The 13,222-nt window shown below is 43.7% G+C and overlaps 1 long non-coding RNA gene across 1 annotated transcript in view; it reads right to left on the bottom strand.

The window, feature by feature from the left end:
• Positions 1 to 13,222, bottom strand: part of LOC119848758 — a 92,525-nt gene that overhangs the window by 71,086 nt on the left and 8,217 nt on the right. The gene's annotated exons all lie outside the window — the stretch shown is intronic.

Here is a 13,222-nt window from a genome sequence, read left to right as displayed (position 1 = left end):
AGAATACCTTCCCTAGCATGGTGCCTCTGTAGCCTATTTCCAGAAACGTGACTCTGGCTCTCAAAGCCATAATTGAGCCCTTATTCCTCCAGGATCTTACTCCTACGAGTAGTACTTTCATATGTGAAAAATCAGTCGAGACTGAAGTCGACGGGGCTGCTACCATGACTGTAGATTACTCGCATGTGTCACTATTGCAGGATCAGGCCTAATATGAGCAGCACATAATCAATGGTCAGGAGCAGCAGGTGCAGCAATTTTGCAGGTATCAGATCATCACCCGTCACTGTTAAGAGTAGGCCAACACTTAATGCTACCAACCCTGGGTCCAGTCCAGCCAGCAATTGCACATCCCGACACGTGCTGAACTACCTCAATTCTCGTTTACTTTAAAGGAGGCCTCAGGAGCCACCGCACCTTGCAGGAACGAGAACATTTCCCCCCATTCATTTACTACTCCAAACTCACATGAAAGCTGATGTCATTCACCTGATTAGCAGCAAATGGACGGCTCTCTAGCCACCAGCAGTTAATACAGCAAGGCGCTTATTCTAGCTAAAATGTATGATGGTTTCACATTTTTCCATACTTTGAGTATACGCAGAGGCCTCTAAATGTTTTCAATTTGGATTAATCCTGTAAACTCAACCCAACCCATTCTGCTTTCCAGATAGGAGACAATGCAGCTCTTTATTTTCACAGGTTTCAGAGTAGCAGCTGTGTTAGTCTGTATTCGCAAAAAGAAAAGGAGGACTTGTGGCACCTTAGAGACTGTAGTGAAGCTGTAGCTCACGAAAGCTTATGCTCTAATAAATTTGTTAGTCTCTAAGGTGCCACAAGTACTCCTTTTCTTTTTGCTCTTTATTTTCACACTCTTAGGCCCCCATCTGACAAAAACTTATGCATGTGTTCACCTTTGTGCAGGAGAGTAGTTGCATGAACCCAGTGGGCCTACTCAAAATGTTTAAAGTTTAAGCATGTGCATGTTTGAAGGTTTGGGGCCTTTGGACGAAATTCATCCATGTCGTGGGCCAGAGCCATGGCTACTCACCACCGACGTCCCACATAGTCCTTACTTTGAAGCCTAAGTGAGGCTTTGTGCTGGCTCTCTGTACAGGGGTGAATTTCACCCTTGAAGCTCAGAAATAAGTTCTGTGCTTTTCACATTTTTTTTAAATCAGGTATTTTGCACGCTCCAATCTGCAGTAATTTTCATCCAAACAGAAAAATTATATATATTAGCGCAAAAGCACACAGGAACCTCTGTCATAAATTCCATAACTAAGCAATAAGTGTTTCTTTCAGATGAGTCGCTTTCTCCATCCGTCTTCCATTAAGGAGATTTGTTCCAAACTGACAAGAAAGCAAAACGGGCCACCTTCATCCATTAAAAGTCAATGGAATAATTGGACACCCAAAGTGAATTTGGGACAATTCCCCCCCCCCCCATCTGTTCACACCACACGGTAGCATTTCTCCATGGCCCTGCACTTTCCAACCTCATTTACACCAGTGCAAAGTATGTGTAAACTGCTACCGTTCTGATTTCATAGTGCAAGTGTAAAGAACAGCAAAAGATGCCATGCAGCACAGAATCAGACTTATGGGATTTGGCTCTGAGCGGATATCAATTTTACACGAGTGTAACAGTTGATTTCTCTGGAAGATAGTCCAGATTTACACTAGCGTAAGCAAGAGCAGAAACGTGTCGGTGTTTGTGCGGACAAAGCTGAACTCAAAAGGTTATTTTTCTATTCATTATTTCTTAAATGTTTTTTTTGTTAATTTAGTGGATTTAAATTTCTGTAAGGAAAAATAGGCATAAAGCTGGGAGCCTAGCACACACACCTGCTCTTTATAAGCCATACATGGCCCTGCTATGTTGCCTGTGGGGTACTTTTTCAAAGCAGTGATTTTAACTGGTTGTGAAAGGCACACAAAAAAGTATAGCCTTGGAGACCGAAGTCCTGTATCCGTGGAACAGGAACAACGGGAGCAAATTCTGCTCTCAGTTGCACTGAGGTAAATTGAGAGACTAACTTCCTTGACTGCAATGGATTTATGGGGGTGCAACTGAGGGTATAATTTGGCCTTATAGGGCCCTCCCCCCCCAAAAAAATAATCCTAAAGTAATTTAAAGATTATCAGGTGTTATGCGCCAAGTTGAAGTATCTTCTTCAAGAGAGAAGAAAGCATAAAGTGAACCTTTTGAAGCCAACAGTTTCACATGGGACAAATTAAGCTTCTGCATATAGCGAGGGAGTGAGGGTGTGAGAATGGTCTAGAATTCAAGCCCATGTCTCAGCTTTGAGACGTCCCTCCATGGCTACTTGTGGCGGTGGTTTTTCTTACCAGATAAAAGGAACTGGACTGAAATCACCTCATTTTCACCTAAGCTACCAAACCAGCCATCAAGATGGCAGAATTTGATCAAGAGGGACACCCCTCTTGGGCTGAGAGGGCCCTTCTTTCCCAATGCCCGTTTCAGTCGTCAGCCCCAGTGCCAAAAGCACTACTAAAGAAACCAGACACCACTGCAATGCTGATCTTGCAATTAAACGGATGGAGACCACAATTCATTTCACACAAGCTACCACTTGACACCAGCTGGTAACAACTTCTGGTCTCCACTGCCCCAGGATGCATTAGAACTAGTGGCCTAGAGGTGAAAAGCTCCTCAGCCCATTATTAATCCCTTACACAAGCCAATCCATTTTACAAGATCCATCCTACTTGCCACTCTTGTCTGAGAAGTTTCTTTTGCAAACCTCAAATCCACCACGTCTATTAGACTGACTTGCTTTGTGTATGTGCAGTTGACAAGAGAGGTGGGGCTCTCTTGTGATTTGAGCATGGGATTAGGGGACAAGAAGCTAGATTTTTAAAGGTATTTAGGCACCTAATGATGCAGACAGATGCTAAGTGGGCCCAGCACTTTAAGTCCCATTAGATGCCTAGCTGCATTGGTAGACATCTAAATACCTTCAAAAATCTGGTCCCAGATACCTGGATCTATTCCCTGCTTTGACAATGACTCGCTCTGTGACCTTGGGCAAGCCACTTTGCCTCTCCATGCCTCAATTTCCACATCTGTAAACTGAGAATACAAAAGCTTTTGGATTCACGTGTCAAGTAATATCAGCATTACCCGTCCCAGGTGTTAGATTTTTGCCAGCGAGCACGAATGCACACACACCTGGCACCAGAACCAAGGTAACATCTCACCCACTGTGATCACATTCACATCCAGAGAGGCAACTTGCAGTACTAACATCCCAACTTGATTAGGCCGGGAACCCGCAGATTATTTTGCAACTCCTGCCATTAAGAGTTTGTTGGCCGACTCCTGCCTAGAGACAACGAATGTTCGAGTTCTGTATAATTTTTCCTCCTTTGCAACTCTTTTCTGTTGAATCCCCCAAGTGCATTTCTACAGGGGACTGTAAGGCTTCCTTCCCGCTGATACTTTAATGCAAAGCACAAGGACACAGAGAGAAAAAAACAAAAAAAAAAAGGGCTGTAATGTTTTGATATCCACATAATCCAGTGGTAAAGCATTAATGACAACAATAGAAAGGACAAAGCAAACTCTTGCTGTGATAAATTTCCTCTTGATTAATACATAAAAGAAAATCCCACCCAGACTATGGAGACATGGAGTTTTAATCAGCCTTTACAATGCAGAACTCCTGTTTCTCGGAGTGCAACAAACATGATTTAACATCCGTCAATTAGAGTCAGGTTCCACAGCCAACATATCTATCAGGATTAAATAGTGTCTAATGCTGACATAATATTTACACTTGTTTCTGCCAAACCATTTAACACAGCCAAAAAAAAAAGGGGGGGGGGGGATAACGTAACTGTTGACTAACATTTGCATTGAATAACCCACACACTTGAGAAGCACCCTCAGGAAGGGAACCAAGAAAAAACACTGTCTGACCTAAATCAACATTTGCAAACCAGATTGATGGCAACTAGTTAACACAGTTGGGCTAACAGTCGGAGGCAGGGGGCATAAAGAGTACAGAGACATCGGAATTGCCATAATAGATCAGACCCATCCTTCATCTAATGCAATATCCTAGCTCTGAAAGTGACCACTACCACCTGAGGAAGGTGCAAGAAACCCTGTAGGTTTACGCTGTAGATAATCCCTGTAGGGATTACCTACCCTATGGAAAGTTTGCTCTGACCCCCAAAAGTTAAAGGCTGGTTTAAGCTCTGAAGCACGAAGATTTCAAAATCTTTTCCAAAACCCTTTACTATTGACAACGATGAAGCCAGAATTTCACCCAATGACTGCACTGCAGGATCAACCAGAAGAACCTGATGGGATGAACAGGGAAGCGCAGCTAATAGGTAGTGTGTCCAAACACTCATAGCCTGATTTTGAGAGACGCCAAGCACCCACAACTCAAGTTGAAGTCAACGGGAGCTGCAGATGTTCACCTTGTCTCACAGGCAGGCCTAACGAGACCAAATATAGGGTGAAATCGGTCCCTGGGCAGAGGATGAGCCCAAGGCTTATACACTATCTAAATTCTACATAAGACCTCAAAATAGGGCTTAAGTGGGACAGAAGCGCCCCAGCGCTTTACACAGTGACAAAGTTTAGGATCACATTCAGGCAGGTTTTACGCACAGCATCCACCAGATAATCTATACCTGGAGCAGATGTGGTCTGTCCCCATCCCAGCTCCTCCATCAATCAAAATTCATACATAGGACACTCTCTGATAAGGAACATACAAGTCAGGGGACAGAATTAATAAATTTATGAGGTTTGCATACATCCCAGTAAGATTATTCATGGTTAGGGTGACCAAGTGTGAAAAAATCAGGATGGGGGAGGTAAATAGGCACCTATATAAAAAGACAAAGCCCTGGATATCGCGACTGTCCCTATAAAATCAGACCATCTGGTCACCCTACTCATGGTGCTGGAAGGGACTCTCTTCAAAGAGGGGCTAGATTTATGCTGTCACTAGCCAGACTACAGATTCCCAAAAATTCTGCATTCCATGGGCCTGATTTTGAAACACGGCCTCCAATTTTGCATTCAATTTTTTTGCACCTCTGTGATGCCCAACATCTTGTCCGGCACTGGGGATTGAACCTGGGGCTAAAAGCGTATGATGCTACAGATTGAGCTAAAGAGCCCGGGTTGTGTAGCTGGCAACTGCAACCATTCACATCCTCTGTGAATTGGCACATTCCACAATGGGTTATATCCGTTTTTGATACCTATGCTTAAAGTTAAAACAAGTGGATAAATGCTTTACTGTATGGCGGCTGGAGCGTTCACCACCTTGCAGCACTGAGCCTGTAAAGTGCAGGAGCAGCTAAGCAGCTTCAGCATCCCAGCCATAATTCTGACGTGCAGAGTCCACCACATACAACTTAGAAAAGAAGAAAGGTACTTTGCAGAAATGGCAAACCACAGACTTCCAGTTGCAGTTGCATGATCTTCCCATGGGAAATTACAATGCATGACTTCACAAAAAGAAATCAAGGTGGAAATAGGCTGCTTGGCTTTTATATGGAACATCATGGCGTGAAGGTGGACAAACAGAATAAATCAACAACGGATAGCTACGGAGGCATTTCCAAACACGTCTGGCTGCAATAATTTACAGAGCTATTCGCTCTTAGAAAAAAAAAAAAAAGACGTCTATTCTTTAAACTAAAGTACTGTCGTTTACAGAAAACAAAAAGGAAATGCACATCGACTGGTGTTCTATTGACAATCTCCAGCCCAAGAAGAAAATCAGAATGGAAAACTTTAAAAAGGTCTTTCTGGGACCTTCTGCACATTCTCAGTGTCAGGTTTATGAAGGCCCAAACTGGATGACTCTAGCAGAAGGGTGACAAAGCATTATGGGAACTGTTTCGTTTGTGATCTTAAGACCAGAAGGTGCAAGGGAGGGGCAAAGATTTTAACCACCTTTGAGCTAATCAATCTGGTCAGTGGCCTCCAGAGTAAGTTAGCTAAGGTACTTATCTGGTCCCCATTGCTGTTGTATCTGAGAGCCTCACAATGTTTAAAACACTTTTATCCTCCCAACTCCTCTATGAGATAGTCTTTCTGCAGTAGGGAGATAATGGAGAAGTTCTAAGTGACTTGCTCAAGGTCACACAGGGAATCTGTAGCAGAGCAGGGAACTGAAGTCCCAAATCCCAGGTTAATGGCCTAACCATACATATGTCCTTGCAGCAACAACCCCCACAAGCCATCCATTAGGATAGCTGAAGGTAATCGTGTCGATGCAATATACTTACAGTTCTGTAAGGTGTTTGATTTGGTACCACATGATATTTTGATTTAAAAACAAGAATGTAAAATTAACATGGCACACATTAAACAGATTAAAAGATGGCTAATTGATAGGTTTCAAAAAGGAAATTTTAAATGGCGAATTGCCATCAAGAGGGTGTTTCTAGTGGGACCGGTACTTGGCCCTATTCTGTTTAACATTTTTATTAATAACCTGGAAGAAAAACATTAAAATAATCACTGATGAAGTTGGCAGCTGATGCAAAACTTGGGGGAGTGGTAAATGATGAAGAGAACAAGTCACTGCTTCAGAAAGATTTGGATCGCTTGGGCTCAGGCAATCAATATGCCTCTCAGAACAGTTAAATGTAAACTTACACATCGAGGAACAAGGAATGTCAGCCATACTTACAGGCTGGAGGGCTCTATCCTGAGAAGCAGTGACTCTGAGAAAGACTTGGGGTGGTGGTGGATAATCAGCTGAACATGAGCTCCCAATGTGATGCTGTGGCCAAAAGTGCTCATGTGATCCTGAGATGCATAAACAGGGGGATTTCGAGGAGGAGTAGAAAGATTATTTTACCTCTGTGTTTGGCACTGCTGCTGGAATCCTGCGTCCAGTTCTACTGCCCACAATTCAAGGAGGATGTTGATAAATTGAAGAGAGTTCAGAGTAGAGCCATGAGAAGGATTAGAAAACATTCCCTACAGTGATAAACTCAGACAGCTCAATATATTCAGCTTAACAAAGAGAAGGTTCAAGGGTGAGTTGATTACAGGTCTAGAAGTACATACGCGGGGAGCAAATATTTAATAATGGGCACTTCAATCTAGCAGAGAAAGGTCTAACATGATCAAATGGCTGGAAGTTGAAGCTAGACAAATACAGACTGGAAATAAGGCGTACATTTTTTTTACTAGTGAAAATGATTAACCATTGCAACAATTGACCCCGGATGGTGGTGGATTCTCCATCTCTGAGCTTTTTTCAATCAAAAATTGGATACTTTCTGTAAAATCTGATCTAGGGATTATTTCAGGGAAGTTCTACGGCCCGTATTGAACGGGAGGTCAGGCTAGATGATCACAGTGGTTGCTTCCAGGCTGGGAATCTATGAACGCAAGTGCAGCATGCTCCAGCCACGCTCCTTAAACTAGGAGTGTTAGGGCCAACACAGGGCTATTGAACAGCAGTTCTGTGCTACCTAGGAAGCTGTTTTGAGAGAAATGCAGAGATATAAGAAATGCCATAATGGATGAGACCAGCACTCTCACCCAGTGGATAGAACACTGAACTAGGATTCAGGAGTCCTGAATTCTATTTCAGGCTCCAGCCACTGGCCTGCCGGGTGACCTTGGGTAAGTCACTTCCTTGCTCTGTCTCAGTTTCCCCATCTGTAAAATGGGGCGATACTAAGCTCCTTTGCAAAGCACGGTGAGATCTACTGATGGATAGGGCCCTACTTATATGGCACTTTTTCAATTCACAGTTAATTTTGGTCAGTCATGGTCAGAGGATTATTTAAAATAAAAAAAATTTCATTATTTCAGCAATTTAAATCTGAAATTTCACAGTGTTGTAATTGTAGGGGTCCTGACCCAAAAAGGAGTTGGGGGGACCCCCCATAACTTTATTGTAGCGGGGGGGTTGCACTACTGCTACTTTTACCTCAGTGCCCTTACTGGCAGCGGCGCTGCCTTCAGAGCTGGGCAGCTGGAGAGCGGCAGCTGCTGGCCGGGATCCCAGCTCTGAAGGCAGAACCGCCATAGCAGCGGCGCAGAAGAAAGGATGGCCTGGCATGGTATTGCCACCCTTACTTCTGCGCTGCTGCCTGCAGAGCTGGGCCCTCAGTCAGCAGCTGCTGCTCTCCGGCCACCCGCGCAGAAGTAAGGGTGGCAATACCACAACCCCCCTGCCCAAAAATAACCTTACAACCCCCCTGTAACTCCCTTTTGGGTCAGGACCCCCAATTTGAGAAATGCTGGTCTCCCCCGTGCAATCTGGTCTTGTTCGTGCTTTTATCCTGTAGTAGACAGATTTCGTGGTCCGTGACGAGTTTTTCCATTGCCGTGAATTTGGTAGGACCCTATATATAAAAGCTAGGAATTATCATCCTTCTCTAGTCCAGTACCCTGATGAACAGCACGAGGAAAGCCTTTTAGCTCTCAGAGATGCGTGCAGGTATATCCAAACTACAAAGATTCATACAGCACCCACACACAGTGTCCAGAGAATAAAGCAAGATCAGCAAAACCAAAAACGTTACAAGCCGCAAACAATGCAATCTGCACAGCATAGCAGTGGAACAGAATCAAGAGCTACAATATACAAAATTACCCTGGACAAAAAAAAAAGAAAAAAAAAGTGCTCTTGTTCTAAGTAACTTATTTTGATTACAGCTTGTGTTCTGTCAACACAATCAACATGGCCAGCAGCCCCTTGAAGTTCAGCCTCTTACAATGCCACAGTGTTCTCCAGTTTGTAAAGGAGAAACAACCTAGTAACAAACATCAATGATAACTATGCTGGGAGATGGAGTTGGAGGTTACTGGGGCCACAGCTGTTGTTACTGCCTTGTTACTTTCTAGCTCGGGGAGTTCTGCAGCACTGTGGTCCAGATTTATAAGAGAGTTCAGCACCATTTAGGCACCTCAATAAAGACCAGATTCTCCAAAGTCCTCCGCAACCACAATAGGAGTCAGATTTTCAGGACAAGCTCCACACCCAAAATGCTGAGCTTTCTGGGGAATCTGGCCTCATTTGTGAGTGCCGCACACTTGAAAAAAAAAAAAAAATCTGACTTTATGAAGATTTAAGCCCACAAAATACAGTCTTCTCGGGAAGTTAAATTCTCATGACAGGGTTTGGTAGACAATTTAGGTCATTTCCAGACTCTGATTGTTAAATCCACTTGTTGAAACCTCAGTGGTGATTAATCAAACCAGTTTAATCCGTAGCTGAATAGGGAGGCTCTGCACATTTATGAGAAAATTGCCCCAGATTTATCTTGTTAACCGATTTGGGCAGTTTGACTCTCAGCAGCAGGTTGACAGACACTACACTTCATTTGGAAATTCCAATTAGACTAAATTGTAAAAAAAAGTCACAAAAACAAATTATGCATCTGTATGATGATCATTATTTGCTTTACATTTGCACCTACAGGTGAGATTGGGCACCATCGTGCAAGGCACTGTACAAATACATAATGAGATAGAATGCAACTCTTCATGGCAGGGACTAAATAGACAGACAAGCACGGAGTGGGAGAAAGGAAGCATCCATTAGCTCCATTTTACATATGAGGAACTGAGGCAGCGATAGATTAAGTAGCTTATATACGTGTCACACAGAAAGCCTGGTCTGGGAACTGAGCACAGACCTCCCGAGTTCCTTAACACCCACGACTATCCTTACTTGGTGTTTCTAACATCTCATGATACCCAGCCACCTCTTTCAGTGCAATAGTTCATGGTAAATCAATTTTCCTTCCATCGTCCTCGTCTGGATGCTTTGCCTTGGATATTGCCGTCATCAAAAGACTATCGGGATTTAAGGAGGTTGCTGAAGCTCTTGGTACCTGGCACGAGAGTAAAACATATACCCCCGTGCCAGGTGAACCACCTTCCTGTGAAACAATGGCAGGCTTCAGAACACTGTGGAGTCCTGCAGTAGGAACCTATAATCACGGGGTTAATGTGAGCCTGGGAAATACAGCTTGGGTGGAGGCACCAAAGGCTCTCTGTCACTGCCCTCAGGGAGAATGGAAGATCTCATTTGAAAAGGGCGTGTCTACGTGAGGAAATTGACTGGCATAGCTCTAGCAGAATAATTACTTGTGTAAATAAGCCTTGAGATAAGGGTGAGAACTCCTGGGATGAAGGACACACCTTTTGTCAGCTTTCTACAGTAATCATGGCAGTCGACTTGAAATGTCTATAGCTTTCTTCATCTGAGGATCTCGGAATATCCCCCAAAGACTGCCTATATATGACCTGTGCAGGAGGCTTCCCCCAACCAGTGTGGAGCTGACATAAAAGGTTCTACCCCAGCTCTGTTCCCAGCCCCAGCATAAGGGGTAGATTGGGGACATGGTCCAGTGCACTGCACTCTTCTATGGCTATTCTCTACCTTCCTGGTGACATGGGAAGCAGAGCATAAGCTAGAACAGCCTTGAGGCTGCTCTAGCTCGTTACATCAGGCACCAAGCAGACCCCTTCACAGCTCCAGAACATGGGAAGCACACAGGTGTCTAAAAAGGGAAGGCGGGGAGGGGAACTGGGAATCTGACCCAAAGAATTTGTCAAGGTCACATAGAGCTGGGAGCAGAACCCAGGAGTCCCTGACTCTCAGCTTCTAGCTGCAGCCACTAGCCTACAGACATAATGGCTGATCACACTTCAGAAGGAGCCACTCCTAATTCAAATGAGTGGTGCACTTCAGTGCTGGAAACAATGCCAGACCTTCCCCTTGAGCGATTTTGTTTTTCAGCTGGGTTTGAAACAAACAGAATGTGGGATTATCAGGCCCTTTATGCCAGAAAGATAATATTAATCCTTTTTAGAGACTTAGAGTGCTGAAGCTGCCAGGATCTGTGCCAATATGTCTCTTATTTGTTTTCTTCTAGGTGTTGCCATGCACAAGAAGTGGGGGGGGGGGGGTAAATGCAGAATCCTCATTTCAAAGATGAATTTTCATGTTGAAATAGAATTTCTGGCACGTACTGGCCACTTGTCTCTCAGTTCAAATGCCCATGTCATTGAGAGCCATAAGGTACATGCAACGGACTGAAGCCTATCTATCTGATTTTGCCATCCAGAGTAGCTGAGAAATATCACCTGGTGCTATTCAGCCAAAGATCTCGCACATTCTTTAAGCTTTGCAGAACTTCTCTTCCCCACCAGGAGATTTAAAAAAAAAAAAAAAAAAAAAAAAAAAAAAAAAAAAAAGTCATTACCCCCATTTTACAGAAGGGCCATGGGCAGGAAGTTAGGCACAGAGAGGTAAGATGGCTTGTCAGGAGAGAAAGAAGTCTGTTCCTTTAGGAACTCTGGAGATTTCTTATCGGCTGGGCCAAATTGTCCTACCAGTAGGCCAAGTCCTTCCAATCGTTTCCTAAGGGTTGGGGTCCTGCATGAATCAAGGGTCCGGTCCGTTTGCTGGATCAGGAGGATGACCCTGAGTGTTTTCTTTGTCTGATGGTCTCTGGAGAATCTAGTTTAAACCACTATATGCTAGAGAGCATCAAGGAGGATGAATCTCAAAAATCAGCCACAAGAAGAGATGCAAAGATCCTGAGTGACGCAATGTGCACTTTGGAAACTGGTATTTTGTGTGAGATCTGGAATTATATTCTTCAGCCATTCAGCAAGTGCAGTCTAAGCTTACAAAGTGCTCATATTGACCTTTCCACAGCTGTAAACCTAATGAGGAGTCTTGGAACTGTTCTTCGACAAAGGCTGGATAGTTTTGATGAATATGAAATTCAGGGGGCTGCAAAGACTGCTAACCATGAGTACAAGTCAGCCAAACGCCATAAAAGACAGAAGACATGTGACGATGCAACTGCCCACTCATTCAGTGACAAGGAGGCCTTCAGAGTTAATACTGTCATCAACCAACTGAAGAGTTCATTAGAACATCGGATCAAGGATTACGAAAACACTGACAAAACCTTCAGCGTACTGACAGATTTTTTTACCCAACATTTCACGTTCCGAAGTCAGCGAAGGTATCAAATGTCTGTGTCAGAAGTACCCAGACGATCTCCCAGTAGATTTTATTAAAGAATTTCTTCCATTTGTTGAATTCACCTCACCCTCGGAAATAGAGAGAAAAGGCGACGAAAGCAAATCTATTTGGATGAACCGAGTTATCACTGAACCCAATGTGCTAGAATGTTTCCCAAGTGCCTTACGGCTGTCTTCGTCACTAACGATCACTAACTGTAGTGGATCACGTTCCTGCTTTCTGCTCACAACAGTCAAAAAATGCCCTCGATCCACCATGACTCAAGAGCATCTCGGTGCTTTGTTGCTCTTGAGCGCTGAGAATGAAATACCTTTCCCAGACCTCAAGAAGAGCTCTGTAGAGTTTGAAAACTTGCCTCTTCCACCAACAGAGCAGTCTCTCTCATATCTCGTGACCCACATAACTACAACAAACACTGAACCCATCTCTTTTGGCGTTTTGTTCATGGTTCTAGGTGCTGCACAAATGTAGGAGTCCTACAGTAATACAACTAACAAATCAGATCAGATCATCGTGCCATCTAGGCCAGTTTCTTGCCTCTGAAAGTAGCCAAAGCCTTATGCTTTAGAAAAAAAGGCAAAGAAATCATGTTTTGCACACTGCTTCCTCAAGAAGCAATTCCTTCCTGACCCCCTACAAGTGATCAATTCTTGCCCAGAATCGGAGATCAGAAAAAGGGATACCCTCCCGAGAACAATTTGCCTTACCTAGTATTGCTGCAGACATTCTTTCCTGTCACATACATAATCACCTGAGACCTCTGCCATTATTTAGTGAGCTAACAGGATTCTACCCGTCCCTGGCTTTTGCTGGGTATTAACAGTACGTGAAACCTCCTTGCCTTCTATTTGTTCCAGTGAAAAGAGGAATCATCATCATATTTATCTAATACAATTTCTTTCATCAGGTGACTGTTCGTTTCATTTGCAATTGCAAGGCAGACCCAGGGGCACAGATCAGCATAAGCTTCTCTACATTCAGCTTGTTAAATAGATACTTGGAAAAGGAAATTTTTAGAAGCATATAACAGGTAGGTTATGCCCAGCTTTTGCTGTGAGGACATGCCAAGATGCACTCCCTCAAATGGATTCTAGGCTATAGTAGACTGAAATCAATGGTTTTAAACTAGGGATGAATCCAACACTTTGATCTTTTCCTCTCAGACCCCTTAGAGACTCACACATACGGCC

The sequence above is a fragment of the Dermochelys coriacea genome, chromosome 26 (genome assembly GCF_009764565.3).
Source record: "Dermochelys coriacea isolate rDerCor1 chromosome 26, rDerCor1.pri.v4, whole genome shotgun sequence".
Lineage (NCBI taxonomy): Eukaryota > Metazoa > Chordata > Testudines > Dermochelyidae > Dermochelys > Dermochelys coriacea.
This window is presented reverse-complemented; position numbering and strand designations above follow the sequence as displayed.